At 47.3% G+C, this 16,342-nt stretch overlaps 1 protein-coding gene across 2 annotated transcripts in view; it reads left to right on the plus strand.

The window, feature by feature from the left end:
• The window catches only part of Enpp6 (ectonucleotide pyrophosphatase/phosphodiesterase 6), a 99,053-nt gene that overhangs the window by 21,560 nt on the left and 61,151 nt on the right, over positions 1–16,342 (plus strand). The gene's annotated exons all lie outside the window — the stretch shown is intronic.

Consider the following 16,342-nt stretch of genomic DNA (forward strand, 5'->3'; position numbering starts at 1 on the left):
ACAATCTATACTAACACTCACACATACATATGTGTATAAAAATTAAAATCCTTGCCGGGTGTTGGTGGCACACGCCTTTAATCCCAGCACTCGGGAGGCAGAGCCAGGCGAATCTCTGTGAGTTCGAGCAGCTGGCTACCAAGTGAGCTCCAGGAAAGGCGCAAAGCTACACAGAGAAACCCTGTCTCAAAAAAAAAAAATTAAAATCCTTTTCTTAGAGCAAGTATGTAGTATTCCCCACCCCTATCCATGAGTCCATTGAACGCTGTCTGAATGTATACAGGTGTGAGACCATCTCCTGAAGCATGGCTAGACGCCCATGGACCAAATCCCTGAAGAGAACAGACTGTCCCTTCCTCCCCCAGCATCTGTCAATCACCAATATCTCCTCAGATAAAGCTGGGACTTCATGAGCCCTGCCTCCACGCATGCTGGGATCACATCCCTTTCTACATCAACATTTCTAACATGTCCATCAATGGTGGAAAGTATCTCTACTCATGCTATTCTAACTGAATCTGCTCCATTCCGCAGCAGCTGGCAGCTAAGAAGAGACGGGGTCTCCCTGTGGATCCCAGAGGGGCCTCAAAGGCAGTCTTTGCCCCTGCTCCTAAGTGCTGGGATTCTAGGAATGTCCCGCCACACTCTCAGTAGCCGGCCATGTGAATGAAGTCCACACATTTCTATGTAGTCAGTATCTCCTAATACAATCAGATACCATCAGCCTGAACGTCCGATTTTGTACCAATAGGCAACATAAAGGCAAGAACCGTACATGCCAGGCTTTCATTTCTGATGATGTTACAAATACCCCAACAAAAAGTGACGTAGGGGAGAAAGGACTTGCTTTAGCTCGCAACTCCAAGTCATAGCCCATCCCAACAAAGAAAGTCTAGGAGGCAGACGCCTTAAACAGCTGGTCATATTACACCCAAAGGCAAGAGAGGGAAGAAACAGATGCATGCGTGTTTGTGATCAGCTCACTTTCTCGACGTTTGTACAGCTCAGGACCTACATCCGGGAGAGGGTACCGTCCACAATGGGTGAGCCTTCACAGCACAACTGATGTGATCAAGGCATCCCTCACTGCCATGCCCTTAAGCCAACCTGATCTAGAGAATCCCTCATTAAGTCATTCTTTTCTGGGGTGATTCTAGCATGTATCAAGTTGTGTTGTACCCAGAGTCCCCTAAAGACCCCCAAGAGGTCAAATCTGATGCAAAAGCAAAGAGTCTTTGTATTATTACGAGTTAACTCAGGACTCTCTGTCCGTCTGACGCAGCAGCAGAGCAGGAGAGACCCTGAGTAGCAATGGGGCAGGGATTTTAAAGCAAGGGCAGCTTGGGGGTCTACAGACTACATAGGAACAGACTCAGGATTGGGTTATGCAAGTAGCAATCATGTTAGTAACTTTTAATTGGCTAAGGTTAGTTAGAGGTTACAGTTACCATTTTTGGACAGGCCTGGACAAGTCCCAGGCTCTGTCCTTGAGCTGCTATGGAGGTTGGCTGGCCTAGCATGTACTGACTGTGAGGGCTGGTTCAGTGACCCAGGCTGTCACATTGACCCATGCACATAGCTCTAAGTTGATGAGGGGTCCCAGACAGTAAACAGCTGGCCGAACCTTGAACAGTCAGAGTATGTACAGAAAGGGAGCTACTGCAAGGACTATGTCTTTTGTTCATGGCCCTCCCAGAAACTGCTTGCTCAAGTCTCAGGAAACTGAAATTGAGGCCTGATCTCTGAAGGAAGGCTGAGCAGCCTGTGATGGTGTCTGCCTGGTCCTTTCAGTTGACGGTTAAAATTAACCATGAACTGTCTTTTGGAGCCCACAAAAGCTTCCTAGTGAGATCTGAGCTTACTTTACCCAGCAGGGCTGCATTAGGAGATGGCTTGACCATGCATGGTCACCAGGTGTTTGGGATGGTCTGCACTTGGCTGTGCTGCGGGGGAGGTCTTCTGCCCTACCCCTTGGCATTCCTTTAAAAGCCCTTTAGCAGAGACAGAAGGGGCCGGTGGGTTTTGACCCAGGCCCTCCCGAGGCTGTCCTGTGTTTCTATCTGTCTCTCTCCTCTATATTTCTAGCTACATAGTCCTCATTTCTCTCTGCTCAAGAGTACCCTGGGGGGGAAGTGGGAGCAGGCCCCAGCAACTGATGCCCAGTGCACACATGCACATGTCTCCTACATGCATGCAGGAGAATGAGTGTGACTGGGAACACTGTATTAGTGAGATACACCAGACACAGAGAGACAAGCACTGTATGTTTTCTCTCATATGTGGATCCTACATTTTAATGTGTGTGTGTGTGTGTGTGTGTGTGTGTGTGTGTGTGTGTGTGTGTAGGGGTGTGCAGGTAACAAAACTAGAAAGGGGACCTTCATGGAAGGGAGCAAAGAGAACTCAAAGAGAATGATAGAATGTGTGTGATGGTAAGAACAGAAAGGAGGCTTTTGGGGGGCAAAAGGAACCAGCTGAGGTGGGGTATTTACTGTTTTCTCTTAATTCCGATGTGTTCCTAGGCCTGTGCTAATTGCCCTTATAATTCTTCAGTCACCTTGAAAACGCTTCGGTCCTCTCTGTCGATTATCTGTAGACCCTTTGATGCAGCAGTACTCAGGATATCAATACCACTCCTCAGAGCTCAGTGGGTGCAGCCTGTCGGTTCCCAGGAGTGCTCTGCTCCTTGGCAAAGACCTTCCACCTTCTAGACTGGCGTGGAGTAGGTTGGACTCGTGTGGCCCCGTGGGGAGGCAGGACATCACACAGCTCAAAAGCCCCTCCGTGTCAGAATGGCCGCTGTTCTCCTGAAGATGGGAGCAGACAGTTCGACTTCTCTGCGCTTCTTTCGACTCACTGATTTTAAGAGTGTAACAGTTGTGCCTACTGCAAGAGGGTTAGTGGGGGAAATAATTCTGAGTGTTTTACTCACATGTATGTCTATGAACCATGTATGTGACTAGTGTCCATGGAGGTCACAAGAGGGCATAAGAACCCCTGGAACCGAAGTTGTGGATGGTTGTGAGCCACCATGTAGATGCTGAGAACTGAGCCCAGGTCCTCCGGAAGAGCAGCCAGTGTGTTCTTCAGCACTGAGCCATCTCTCCAGTGCCTGCCCTGGTCCCTTTTCTCATGTAGCCCAGCTTTGTTCTATGTTTGCTGGTGGGGGTGCAGACTACCTTTGTTGTGGGAGAGATGCCTGTTCCTCAGCAGCCCCAATTGAAAACACATCTCCAGCTTCCTAGTCATTGTTAGACGTTCCACTCAGAGACTGCCTCGTTCCTGGACCCAGTGTTGACAGCTTGTAGGCTCACAGTCTGATGAAGATTCTGCTCCTTCCCAGTTGTGTGATAAAAATGCTTTCCTCTGGAACAGAAGGCATAAATGAAGCTGTTCTACCACTTAACATAGGCTCCGTGGGGGTGTAGGAAGGAAGAGAACAGGAAAGGTCTGAGTTCTCCACTTAGGAAAATAAGAGCTGCCATTCAGTCAGCGCACAATACATGTCCATTTTCATAAGTTGTACACTTGATCCTGAAAGAAATAACAGCATGCCTGATATGGTTGTGCTCGTCAGGTTTTTTTTGTCAGCTTGACACAAGCTGGAGTTATTTGGGAAGAGGAACTTCGCTTGAGAAAATGCCTCCATCAGATGCTTGGGGGTAACCCTGCAGGACGTTTTCTTTATTAATGATGGATGTGGGTGGACTTAGCCCACAATGGGACAGTGCCTTCCCTGGGCAGGTAGCCCTGAGTAATATAATAAATCAGGCTGAGCAAACCAATAAGCAGTTAAGCAGCATCCTCCACGGCTTCGGCGTCAGTTCCCCCTCCAGGACCCTGCCCTGATTCCTCTCAGTGATGAAATGTGACCCAAGAGATGTAGACTGAAACACACTCTTCGCTCTTGACGTTGCTTCTAGGCGTTATGTTTTATCACAGCAGTAGAACCTCTACCTAAGACACTGGTCGTGTGCCCTGACTTTGAAAAGAGGAGTTGATCTTTGTCAAGTACAGAGATGGGTGTGGGCTTAAGGGTTGCACACTTGGGACTAGGGACTCGCTGACCTCCTCTGACAAAGCAAAGAGAAAACAGAGAGGTTGTTTAAGGCTGGGGCAGATTAGGGTGAGGTCAGGACCCCAATCTAAACACCACAGGGTGAAGAATGAGAAGAGTTCTGGGAAGCACAAGGCAAGGCTAGGAGACCTGGGAAGGTTTTGGAGCAAGTGCTGGGTCCAGTGGATTGTTCAAGAGTCTCGCGTGATGACCCATGAGTCACTCAGCAATGCTTTGAGTGGATCATTTACTTCCTATCAGTGCAGTTCCAGCTTCAAAGTCATCACTGAGTGGAACCAAGAAGGCAGCGGAGTTAGCAAAAGCATCTACTACACGCCCTTCCTTTTCTGTTGAAGATACCAGGAGTCATTCGAGATGGCCGGCAGGTAACCTGTGAAACTGGGGTGCGCTGTGGGTCTCCTTCAGTGCAAAGCTTATGCAGTTACACACTCAGTGACGAGGTTCAAAGGCCATGTTCAACATCGCTCTCCTGTCGTAGGTCTCCAAACCGTAGAAATGCATAGAGCAGCAAGGTCAAGTGCGGAAGACTTAGAAGTGGAGCTCGGTGTTAAGCAGGTAGGGTGCTTAGACCACATGATTGAAGTTTGAGTTCAGCCTCAAGCTCTGCCTACAAACAGGGTAAAATACTTCAAGATACCACAGGGCTTGAAATTCAGTGGCTTTACCACTTAATAATGGAGGAAGCAGAGCTTATTTCTCCCAAGTCTTAGTTCTCTGGCACGTTCAATATCTGCCACAGAATGCTGCTATCAGGTAAGAATTCTGGAAGTCTCTCAGCACAGAGCGTGGCACGTAGTGAAAGTTGCCGCTGTCACCCGTTATTATTAGGTGTGTCCCCAGCACACTATATCTTGCGTATTTCATTAGCTTAGAACAGGCTTGAAGCACTAGCATGCCATGTGTTGTTTCGGAGATGATCGACAATTTGGCTGAGTCCCTGTATTATTTCCAAATGAACAAAAGCTTCTGAATTCCTGACTTTTCACTAGAGTATGGCTCCTTCCAATCTATTTTCTTCGGAGCTATGAGAACTACAATCACCAGGGTCCTCTATAATAGGTGATCAGCACAGGCCCTCATGTATCCTTTGTACTTTCCTAGTATTTTTCACATGATCCCTGCATGGCATTTACCAGTATGGTACTGTCAGACCCCCACCCAACCCCCCAAAGCTGGGATCCTGTCACCTCTCCATTCTTATGCTTTTCCCAGCACCTGACACCATGCTTTGAAAACAGTAAATACCACAGGAATGGGCAAGTGTTCAAAGAATGTCCCTGGTGGCCTTTTTAATGTTGACTCTGCCTTTTGAGAATGAGTCCCAGGGGACTTACTTACTCCCTTACTGGAAAACTCAGGGAACACATTCAAATCTTCAGATTTCACCAACGGTCACAGTGACCACCAAAGGCTTATCCAAATGAAGGACTACAGGGTCTTGATGCAGTTAAAACAGTTAAGTAAAAAGTAATGCAATCTTGCACAAGGCACCGTTAATCCCAGCACTCAGCAGAGGCAGATGGATCTCTGTGAGTTCGAGGCCAGTCTGGTCCACAAAGCAAGTTCCAGGACAGCCAGAGCTGTTACACAGAAAAACTGTGTCTTGATAAACAAAAAAATAAACAAAGTCATCTCACTTTAATTCTTTGGCCTTTAAAGCTGTAGGTTGAAAGTAATAGAATTCAAAGAGAACAGAGAAGGTGGTGAAATTGATTTACTTGAGGAAGTATATACAGAGACGCACCCCTTTTGGAGGAGCCACTGAGAAGTGTTTATCAAGGTTCTTAAAAGTATCCACTGAACTCTAGCATTGCATAATTCAATTTTTGGATGTCCAACAAAATAGAAAAGGATCAAAGATGAGATTTTATAAATACAGATGTTGTAGAATATTATTTTAAGGTGTGTTGCTTTGTTTATGTTGCATTTGTTTAACTCTGTGGAGCTGTGTTACTGTGCCTGTCTAAAACACCTGATGGTCTAATGAAGAGCTGACCAATAGCAAGGCAGGAGAAAGGACAGGCGGGGCTGGCTGGCAGCCAGAGAGAACAGATAGAGGGAAAAATCTGGAAAGGGCAATCGAGAAGGAGCCAGAGAAGGGGAGGACATCAGGGGCCAGCCACCAAGCTACACATTCAGAATTGAATATCCTGGGGAAGAACGCAGGAAGGACTAGAGTGGTGGGTTGAGAGAGTGAGGACACAGAATGATGACTTGAGTCAAAACCAGTAAAGTCCCAATGCTGTCCTCCTTGGCTCCAGGAACTATCTGGGTCAGTACTCTTGACATGTGTAGTATAGTCCCAAGCCAATCTTGAGGAATATTCAAGACAGGCAATGAAAACGCAAGGCTCAGCAAGCTGGAATCTGACTACCAGAGAGGAATGGAGATTTTTTTTTACCACCAGTAGAGGGCAGTATCAGGCCAGGCATGTCTCACATCTCAGGCGGATAGATGCCTTCACTGCTATGCTGAACCCTTCTTTGGTCGATTACTGAGTCTAGCTGGCATTTCCTTTCCATCCTTCTAGCTGCTCTTGGTCTGTCCAGAGTAAAGTGTGGGTAGTAATGCTTCTTTGATTTACCTTCAGGGAGACTGGGAAGTAAATACCATGTAAAAAACATACAGCCTATCACCATCTCTCCTCGATACCATTTACAAGTACACCCTGCTCAATAAGGCAGTCCTTTAACAGTTATGCAGATATCAGATGCCCTCTGTTGCCCTGGGCATCTACCAACCATCATTTAACCCTGCTAGAAGGCGTGGCGATAGCTATTTCTCAATTAAGCAATTGAACCTATGGGCGTAGGTCAGTGGTAGAGACTTTGCTTGTGGAAGGCCCTGGGTCCCTCAGAGCTTAAAGAAGACAGAAAGGAAAAAGAAGGAAAGAAAAAGGAGAGGAAAGGAAAGAAAAGGAAAGACAAGACCTCTCGGATGGGAAAACTTAAGGTTGGTGAAGCTCAGCGGATTGGGTGAGGTCCCAGGGCTAATGAGTAACAGGGATAGGATTTCAGCTTCAGTCTATTGGCCTCCAGAAGTATTGTGAGGCCACAACCTACTCACAGGTCCTGAATTCCCGTTCTCATACTTCTTCGTGCTGCCTTAGCTAACTTAAAACAACAACAAAAACCAACACACACACACACACACACACACACACACACACACACACACACACAATGTCCCTTTTCAGTTGCATGGATCCCTTTCACTGAAATCCTGAAATTATTGGTGCAACAAAAAGACACTTCCCACACCTGCCAAAGTGCTGAATTGCGCACCGAGTTGAGTCTCTCAGCCCTGAGGCAAATTATCGTTCAGCACTGCACCCAGGAAACACAATGCACCCGTGTTATTAAGCTGGTCCCGTGTCTATGCCAAGTACAGCTGTTTCTAGTCTGATCACTGCCGGCCGCTGACTGGGACATCTAAGCCGTGGCTATAATGGGCTGTGATGCTGACGTTAGCTATAGGAATGCTGTTAACTCCTGACTACGGGGAGAGAGGCTAGTCGGGTGTTATGGGAGTCTCTGGCCTGAGAAAGTGAGCTTAGATAGGCCAGCATTATATCACCTTCACAACATCTAGCATCAACAAACTGAATGAATCACACTGACAAAAATGAGCTTTCTACGGGCTGATGACATGGCTCAGTGGCTGAGAAGTGTCTGCCGCCAAGCCTAGTGACTTGAGTTCAAGCCCTGGAACTCACATGGTGGAAGGAGAGAACCGACCCCAGCAACCTGTCCTCTTGACTGCCAATGTGCATCATGGCACTCAGGTACACACACACACACACACACACACACACACACACACACACACACACACAAAACATTTCAATGAACTTTCTTTAAAAAAATATATAGGGTGCCTCCCGAGTGCTGGGATTAAAGGTGTGTGTCACCACTTAGGAGGTAGAGGCAGGCAGATCTCTGTGAGTTCGAGGCCAGCCTGGTCTACAGAGTGAGTTCCAGGAAAGGCACAAAGCTACACAGAGAACCCCTCTCTTGGAAAACAAAACAAAAATAATAATAAATGTAGGGTGTAACAAGTTGGGTCATAATTAAGGCTCTGCATGTTTTTAATCTTAAAAAATATCAGAAGCCGAGTCATCCGGAGACTGGCTTTGAAGCTACAGGGCCACATTCCCTGCTGCGGCCTCCAGATAAAAGAACAATGAAATCAGCTCAAATCTGGGGGGCCACAGGGGTGGGGGGATGTGCTGCATTTCCCTTTAGAGTATTGAAAACCCTCAGAATTCACAAGGAACTAGTCAGTGTCTTTCCGAAATCATGCGAAATAGCTAACCAAGACTGACCACTGTTTTGGCCTCACCTACCTGGCCATTAAAAGCAAGCTAGCAGCCGGGCGTGGTGGCGCACGCCTTTAATCCAGACTGGAGCAGAGCAGCGATTTTGTGAGTCGAGCCAGTGCTACAATGAGCTCAGAAACAAAGCTACACAGAGAAAAAAAACCAAAAAAAAAAAAAAAAGCAAGCTAGCACAAGAAACAATGATCAGAGCCTCATGGGGTCATGATAATTTTTATGTCCCTTAAAGCCCTCACCTCCGAGGAGATGATTTTGGAGGTAGAGACTTTGGGGGTGAATAGTTGAGGAAGACAAAGCCCTCAGATATGGTTAGTGTTCTGATGAAAGAAAGAATAGACCCAAGAGAGACCCCCCACCCTTTCCTCTGTGTGAGGAAACCCCAAATCTGCTGCCTTCAATCTCGGATTTCTCAGCCTCCATAACTGTGAGAAATGGCATTTCTGCTGTTTAATAAACAACCAACAAGACTTTTCTTCCACGTGCTTCTCTCTATATAAGGGGAGAGGGTTTGGCTGATTGGCTGGTTCATGATACTTGATTGAAGTCATTGTTAGTTCACGCTCCTAAAAGAGCTGGCTTTGATCTACCAATTGCTAGTGTCGCGGGTTACTTGGGTGACGATTTGGAATCTGATCATCCTTTTTAGAGATTACCCATGGACCAATTAAAAGCTTGACTAGAGAACGTGGCTTGGATCCAAGACCTAACTCTGCCTTGTTCTTCGTTAATTAAATTCCCTGTCCTTACTACTGACTCCTGCCCTAGGCCAGACAGCTGGAGAACTGCCTCCGGCTTGAGGCCTCCCGTCCTAGGGAAGAAAGAGGGGGGTCCCACCTCCTGCAGCCAGGCAGTGTTGGAGGGACAGGAGCCTGGGAGTCTCAAGTCACTATCTCCATAAGTTTGAGGGAACTGATGGCCCTGGGAAAGAAAGAGAAGTTGAGCCCCTCAGAGAGGAAGCTGGCAGCTTTACCACAGGGGAAGGCTATTGGTGGGACTCCAAGGTACAGGTGTTGGCTGAGTTCCATCTACGGGAGGAGAGGTGATCAAAATGAGTGATTTCTCCTTCCAAACCCCTTACTATTGTTTGAGAAGACACCAATGGGTCCAAAGAAATCCCTTTTCACTTGTAATGAACTCAGCCACTTTCTGAGTACTGCGGTGTCCTCTCTTCCTGCTTCTCCCAGCCCCCCCCCCCGCCACACCTCTCCTCTCCCCCAGATATTCCGTTTCTCTTCAGAAAAGAGCAGAGCTCCCAGGGCTACCTACCTAACACAACAGAACACAATATAATAAGACTAGGCACAAATCCTCATATCCAGGCTGGGCGAGGCAACCCAGAGGGAGGAAAAGGGTCTCAAGAGCAGGGAAAGGAGTCAGAGGCCCCCCCCCCACTCCTACTACCGGGAGTCTCCCCAAAACACCAAGCCCAAAGCCATAACACGAGCCGGGTGGTGGTGGCGCACACCTTTAATCCTACCACTCGGGAGGCAGAGCAGGCAGATCTCTGTGAGTTCAAGGCCAGCCTGGTCTACAGAGTGAGTTCCAGGACAGGCTCCAAAGCTACACAGAGAAACCCTGTCTCAAAAAACAAAAAACCAAAACAAAACAAAAGCTATAACTCATAGGCAGGTGACACAGTGCAGACCCATACAGGCTCCGTGATTGCCACTTCAGTTTCTATGAGCTTTGCTTAGTTGATTCTGTGAGCTGTGTTATCCTGGTGTTCTCTGCCTCTCTGGTTCCTACAATTCTCCCAGACTTCTTTCAACCTCCCCTCTCTTGTGCTGAGAATTGAACCCAGGACTTTATCACTGAGCTGTATCTCCGGGCTTTGATTAAAAACAAACCTTCCAAAAGTAAAAAGGTTCAAAGCAGAAGTCCAAAACTTTCAGTTTTCTTCTCATGCAAGAAAACAATTAGTTTTATTCCATGTTTTCATTGTTAGGGAATTGCTCGATGCTACCGGGCCCTATGGAATCATGAAACAGTGCTCCCCGACCACCTTGTCTAGTGACCTCAAAACTATGGGTGTGAATGTCTCCAAGGAAAAATCGCTTTTAACATTTTAGGTTTTTTTTTTTTTTCAGTCCTTACACTTCACACTATAATCAAATCCTGCCATCTTGAACTTGCAATATTGTGACTCACTCTAATCATGACCCCGTCTGGCATACACATCAGTAGGCACTTTGAAAGAAGCACAAACTGTGAGCTTCCTGTTTCAACTTAACCTTGCCTGGTTCATGCAAAATGACTTCTTTTTTACCTTTGCCATACTAAGCTCCATCTTCGGACAAGTTAAGAAAAGAGGATATTATTTCCCAACCGGGGTGATATGTAATGCAAATTTCAATTTGTAAGTTCAGTGCTTGGAGCAAAGCGTGGTTAATTCTTTCACATGTCTTGGCTGAAAGGAAGTTATTCGAAAAGTTCACTAACCTAAGCAGAGTCTAACTTAATCCTTAGCCTCCCAAATGCTAGAGGATGTGTGCTACGAGGGCTCTAATGTGGAGCGATCTGACTTACAAAACATATCCTTAAGCTGCCTGGCTTGGAATTGGACATATAAAGATATTTCTTGACACCATGTCAGTGTAAGGGAACGTGTATATATGACCAGTGTCTAAAATGCATTAACCCGAGACCCCAGATTTCAGAACTTTGGGAGCCTCTCTTTGCACAGCTGGACTCTTTCCAGAGGGAAAGGAAACCTGAGATCATGGTCTCCTTTGTCTGGCAGCATCCCACCCATAAGAGGTACTTACAAGGGTGCTGTGTGTAGGGCGGGACGGGGGTGGGGTGTTGGTTGTGGGAGATCACAGTCTGTCTGGTATTCTGGAGTTCTGTGTGCCTCCTCGTGGACAGCTTGGTGTCTGAGTCAGTTGCTATGAAAGTGGCCAGTGCTTGGAGGACTGGGTGGGCTGGCGGTAGGGTTTGGGAGATGTTGAGGGAGAGATTCATTTTGACCTCAACGCTCTGCCCTCTCGTCCGCTGTGGTGCCCCAACCCCAGCACTCAGCCGCTGTGACTCTTTAGTTCCCCCTCCTGAAAAGCAAATGTCAGAAGTGTGTCTGTGTCTGGGAGCTACGCCGAACACCACAAGGCCAAAGCAGCTGGAACGGAACTCATTCAAAGTGGCCAAGGACTGGTAATGGCGGCTAAACTACCCGGCAAACACCAGCCAAGCTCCATTTCCCACCCCACTCCCCTCCCCTGCCCTGCCTCCACTCTGTTATAAACTCCACACCAACAGACCCTCACTCCAGCCCCCGGTTCCAAGATGTCCCAGGGGAACGGCTCATCTTGCAGACTTCAACTCCGGCCTGATTTGTTCCCTTGAGTTCCCCCATTGCTTGAGGGTGATAGTTTCATAGATCACCTAAAAGCAGCCGCAAAAACCATACCACATCCTTTTGGGGGGGGGGGCATCAAGCATGGATTGTGCTCGAAGACCTCCGGTGGATGCCTGTCATAACGCTGGACAGGATTACACTTTGTGCATGCCATGCTACTTCCTCCATACAGACTTAGAAGAAAGGGTGGTTTATAAACCAGGCACAGGAAGAGGCTAACGATCACAACTAACATGAAAGAGCGACTGTCACAATCAGCTGCAATAACAGTTCTGTTGGGGAGCTCTCTCGGGCTTGCTCTGGGGCTCCCGCTCCTGCCCTTTCTCACTGCATAGCACTCATGTTTCTCAAGGATCTCTAGGGAGCCGGTCTGAATTACGGCTGGGGGTATGTGATGAACTCTCACACCCGTGTGGTCTCTCCCACTGGTGACGAGAGACATCCCTTCGTTCAGTGTTTCCTTGCTCTGCCCACTGCCTCCTTCTTAGTTCCTTAGTAACCATGTTATCCATCGACTTTCTCAGTATGGCGGTGCTTGTGTTGAGAGTGAGCCTTAGAACAGTGTGCAACTTAAAGCTTACGGATTGCTTATTTCTAGAATATTCCTTGTTTCTAGGCTGCAGTTGGTTTTGAGTAGCTGAAACTGAGAAAAAAAGAAACCCTTGCACAAAGGAGGACAACTCGCCTGAGTACTAACTCATACCCCATGGATCAAGTGTTAGGAGGTCCCGGAGGAAAGAAGCCACCTGAGGCCCCTTCCAGTTCCGTCAGAGATGTGCCCAGTGGTACCCTGAAACTTACATGTCTGTGATCAGGGGATACACGGCCCATGTGGTCTCTGATATTAAGGACTTCTGTTAAAGCTATCAGTGTAATTTTTTTTAAAGCCGTTGGCTTCTGTTTGTCCATGTGTGTGGGACTTCATCCTTCGTAGTGAACCTATATATAGCCTATGGAAGGGGGTTTTGATAGCTAGAGGAGGGTCCTTGATGATGACACCCTTCCTCCTGCTCTTTAGTCCTTGGAGATGGAAGTGATGACCTCTGTGTGGTTTTACCACTGACCACTCTAGTCCTCCCCACTAGACAGCCCTAAATGAAACGGCATGATTGGTTTATTGCCGGCATCTTGAGGGAGTCCAGCTTTGGATCTGTTCAGTGTGCTGAGCCAGCACAGCTTTGAGGGTACCGCTCTGTTCAAGCAAGAGAGTCACATTCTTATTTTCATCAGCGAGTGTGATTAAAAAAAAAAAAAAGCAAGTATCTTTATTTTGTCCTAGAAATAACCTGTGTCTCAGCTCTTCATTCCTTTCTAAGGAATCTTTTTTTTTTGGAAACCTCACCTAACCTGTCAAGTCCTGGCTCCTCTGAAGAGCTCTCCTTGACCCTTCCAGACAGACTAGACTGTATGTTTGTGTGCCTTGTGTGTGTTTCTTTGGGCTACTCCTTAGTCCTGCTGTGACTACAGACAGGAAAAAGAAAGAGATGATCTTCATGGCAACAAGTGAGGTGATCAGGGACATGCAGTTACACTTAACCCTTTGATAAGCGATAAGGAATTCTTAATATATCCCACCTAGTATTTGGAATATATGTGGACATTTTTGTTATTGATGATTGAGGTGGGAAGGCTCAGCCTTGGTTGTATAAGAAAGCAGGCTGAGCAAGCCATGGGGAGCAAGCCAGTAAGCAGCACCCCTCCATGGCCTCTGCATCAGTTCCTGCCTCCAGGTTCCTGCCTTTGGTTCCTGCTGTGACTGCCTTTAGGGACAGATTGTGACGTAGAGGTTCTACGATGAAACAACTTTTTTTTTCTCCTCTAAGTTGCCTTTGGCCAGTGCTTTATCACAACTGGGAAGCAAGCGAGGATGGGGGTCTGGGTTTCTCCCCAAACCAAGTAGCAGTATTCATGCTTAAAATGGACTCCACAAGAGGGAAGCTGAAGCCAGGTATGGTTGAACAGAAGGCTCAGAGGAAGAGGAGCCCGGATTAAAGTTTAGCCAAGAGACAGTTTTGGTGATCACCAGTGACAGATACAGTTCACAGAGCCTCTTTTCTCCTGTGTCCTGTGAAGGCTGTTGAATTCCACAGTAGTAGAAATACGGAATTTGGTGCAGGGCTAGAAAGCCTCTGGTGATGCCATGGCACCAGAACACATTAAATAAGACTTTGCATCGTTACTGGAAAATACTGAGAACTGTGCTGCAGAAAGTTTCTCCTAATGCTTTGGGTAACTCTTCCAGATAGCCAGCCATAGCAAGGCTCCGTGGAAAGCACAAACCGGGGAAAAAATCAAACCCTGCCGATGTGTAAAAATAGATATGGGTCAGGCTGGAAGATGGAGATGAAGCACTCTGTAGGCTGCGAAGCTGGTACACTGTGTTTTGTTTTGTTCTGTTCTGTTTTCTCAGCTACCACTTTCACACACACACACACACACACACACACACACACACACACACACATCTGCAATAAAATCGCAAGAATGAGTTGCAAAAGAGAGAGGGAGGCAAGGTAAAGAAATCTGCGGGAGTCAGGCATCAGGCTGCTCCAAGCACACGCTGCCAGCCTCGCTGTGCTCCTGGGAGCAGAGGAGGCTGAGCTGGGGGAGAAGAGAGAGGGGCAGATGGGCTAGGGCCGTCCAGCCTCCTGCTGGCTTTCAGAAAGGCAGCTCTTTCTGCAATGAAGGGCTAACCCTGGGGACTGGCCCGGCACCTGCCGTTCAGCCTTTGAACAGTAAAGGCAGTCCACCAAAAAACCCAACCTCAGAGCTGAGTTTGAGGTGGTTCTTTGTGGCATGGCTGGATCCCCCAGAAAGGCTCCCAGGCCCTACCTCTCTTTCTCTCTTCCTTTTTCCTTCCCTGCTTCCCTCCTCGCAATCCAGACACAACAGCTCTGCAGCGTACAGGAAGCCCCTCTTAACTTTTCAGTTAGACAGCAGAGAGCCGAGGAAGGTGGGAGGGTTTGGACTCCGGATTCTGCGCACTGGCGACGGAGGTTAAGGAAGAGGGGATTGCCCAGGGACGCGGCGTCCGGCGGTTGTTTAAAGTACTTTAGAAATTGAATTTGTTTTGTGCTTCTTGGCACTGAGCATCTTCTGTGAAGTATCTTTGCAGTGGTCGTTCTCATGATTGCCTCATGGAAACATGAGCGAACAGACATTAAAGAAGATAAGTGTCTGAATTCATTGTTCTAATGGAAGAACTCATAAGCGCTTTTGCTGGAGAGGTGGGGCGGGGGGGGGGTCCTTAATGGGCTTCAACGTTCCTGAACTAAACGTTTTGAATCAAGAAGAAAGATGTTTCTACTTGATGAACTAGTCAGACCATACTCCCCTTTCTCCTTAGCAAGAAGGACATCACTGATGGTCATGAGTCTGAAGGGAAGCTGCAGTCTGGTCCCCTTCCTGGCTTCCTGGGTCCCTGGAAACCAGTCTCGTTTATGCAAAGACCCTCTGCTGGGTATTAAATTAAAGACCACTTGAAGATGGAGACCATGCTTCACATTTGACTCTCTATGCTTATCACAGTATATGATAGATAGGAGTGTGTGTGTGTGTGTGTGTGTGTGTGTGTGTGTGTGTGTGTGTGTGTGTGGTGTGTTCAATAAGTGCGAATCAAATTCCTTAACCATGGAGAAATTGCTTGATGATTTTAGTGTCTCTGTTCTCTTTCACTTTGAAATTTTATTAGTTCATAAGCAAAACCCTTAGTGGGGATAAAAATACTATGCTACTACAGCTTTGGGGAAAAACTCTTTTAGATCTTTGGACTTCACATGTAAAGCATGGTTTGCGGAATGTCTGGCTTTCTGTGATGGGAGAGAAGGCTTCCCCTTTTTAGAAATTTTTGTGTTCGGTGTTCCAACATTGTCCTTGGTAGTTCCTCTTTGTTTTTGTTTAAAAACGGGGCGGGGGGGGGGGTGCTGGGAGACTAGAAGAAATAACAGCAGCAAACAAACAGAAAACACTACTCTGCTTACACTTGCTTGTAGGGCTTGCTTAAGTGTGTCTTCCCCTACCCCACCCCGTGCCGAATGACTCGCTCAGATTGCAGCGATTTTTGATGCCCTCGCCAATGTTTGTGGTATTTTTAACTTTAAAGATGTAACAGATTGCTCTAAAATAAATAATTTAATCTAATGTTCCAAAAAGTCCCAGCGCTTGCGACTTTCACTTTTGGCTTCTCCTCTGGGATGGAGCTCTGTCCAACAGAACCAGCCCTCGCTTTGTTAACCCACTCCATGTGGAGGGGTGTTTCCTTGCTCCCCACCACACACTGGAGTCTGTTTTGCACTCTTTGGTTCCATATATTATAGGGTGGATCATTGTTTACCACTGAAGCAGTAACTTGTCTCTCCCAAGAAAGGAGAGAATCATGTTCCTCGCAGCTGGACTCCCGATTTGTGGGAGGAGACTGGAAGGGATGCAGAATCTAATCACCTGTCACAAGAATCCACTCTTTCCAGGCTGGTGCATATGTAGCCATCAGGCTATGAAAAAATGTGGTGTGTGTGTGTGTGTGTGTGTGTGTGTGTGTGTGTGTGTGTGTGTGTGTTTGTGTGTGTGTGTGTCTGTC

The sequence above is a fragment of the Peromyscus leucopus genome, chromosome 17 (assembly GCF_004664715.2).
Source record: "Peromyscus leucopus breed LL Stock chromosome 17, UCI_PerLeu_2.1, whole genome shotgun sequence".
Taxonomy (NCBI): domain Eukaryota; kingdom Metazoa; phylum Chordata; class Mammalia; order Rodentia; family Cricetidae; genus Peromyscus; species Peromyscus leucopus.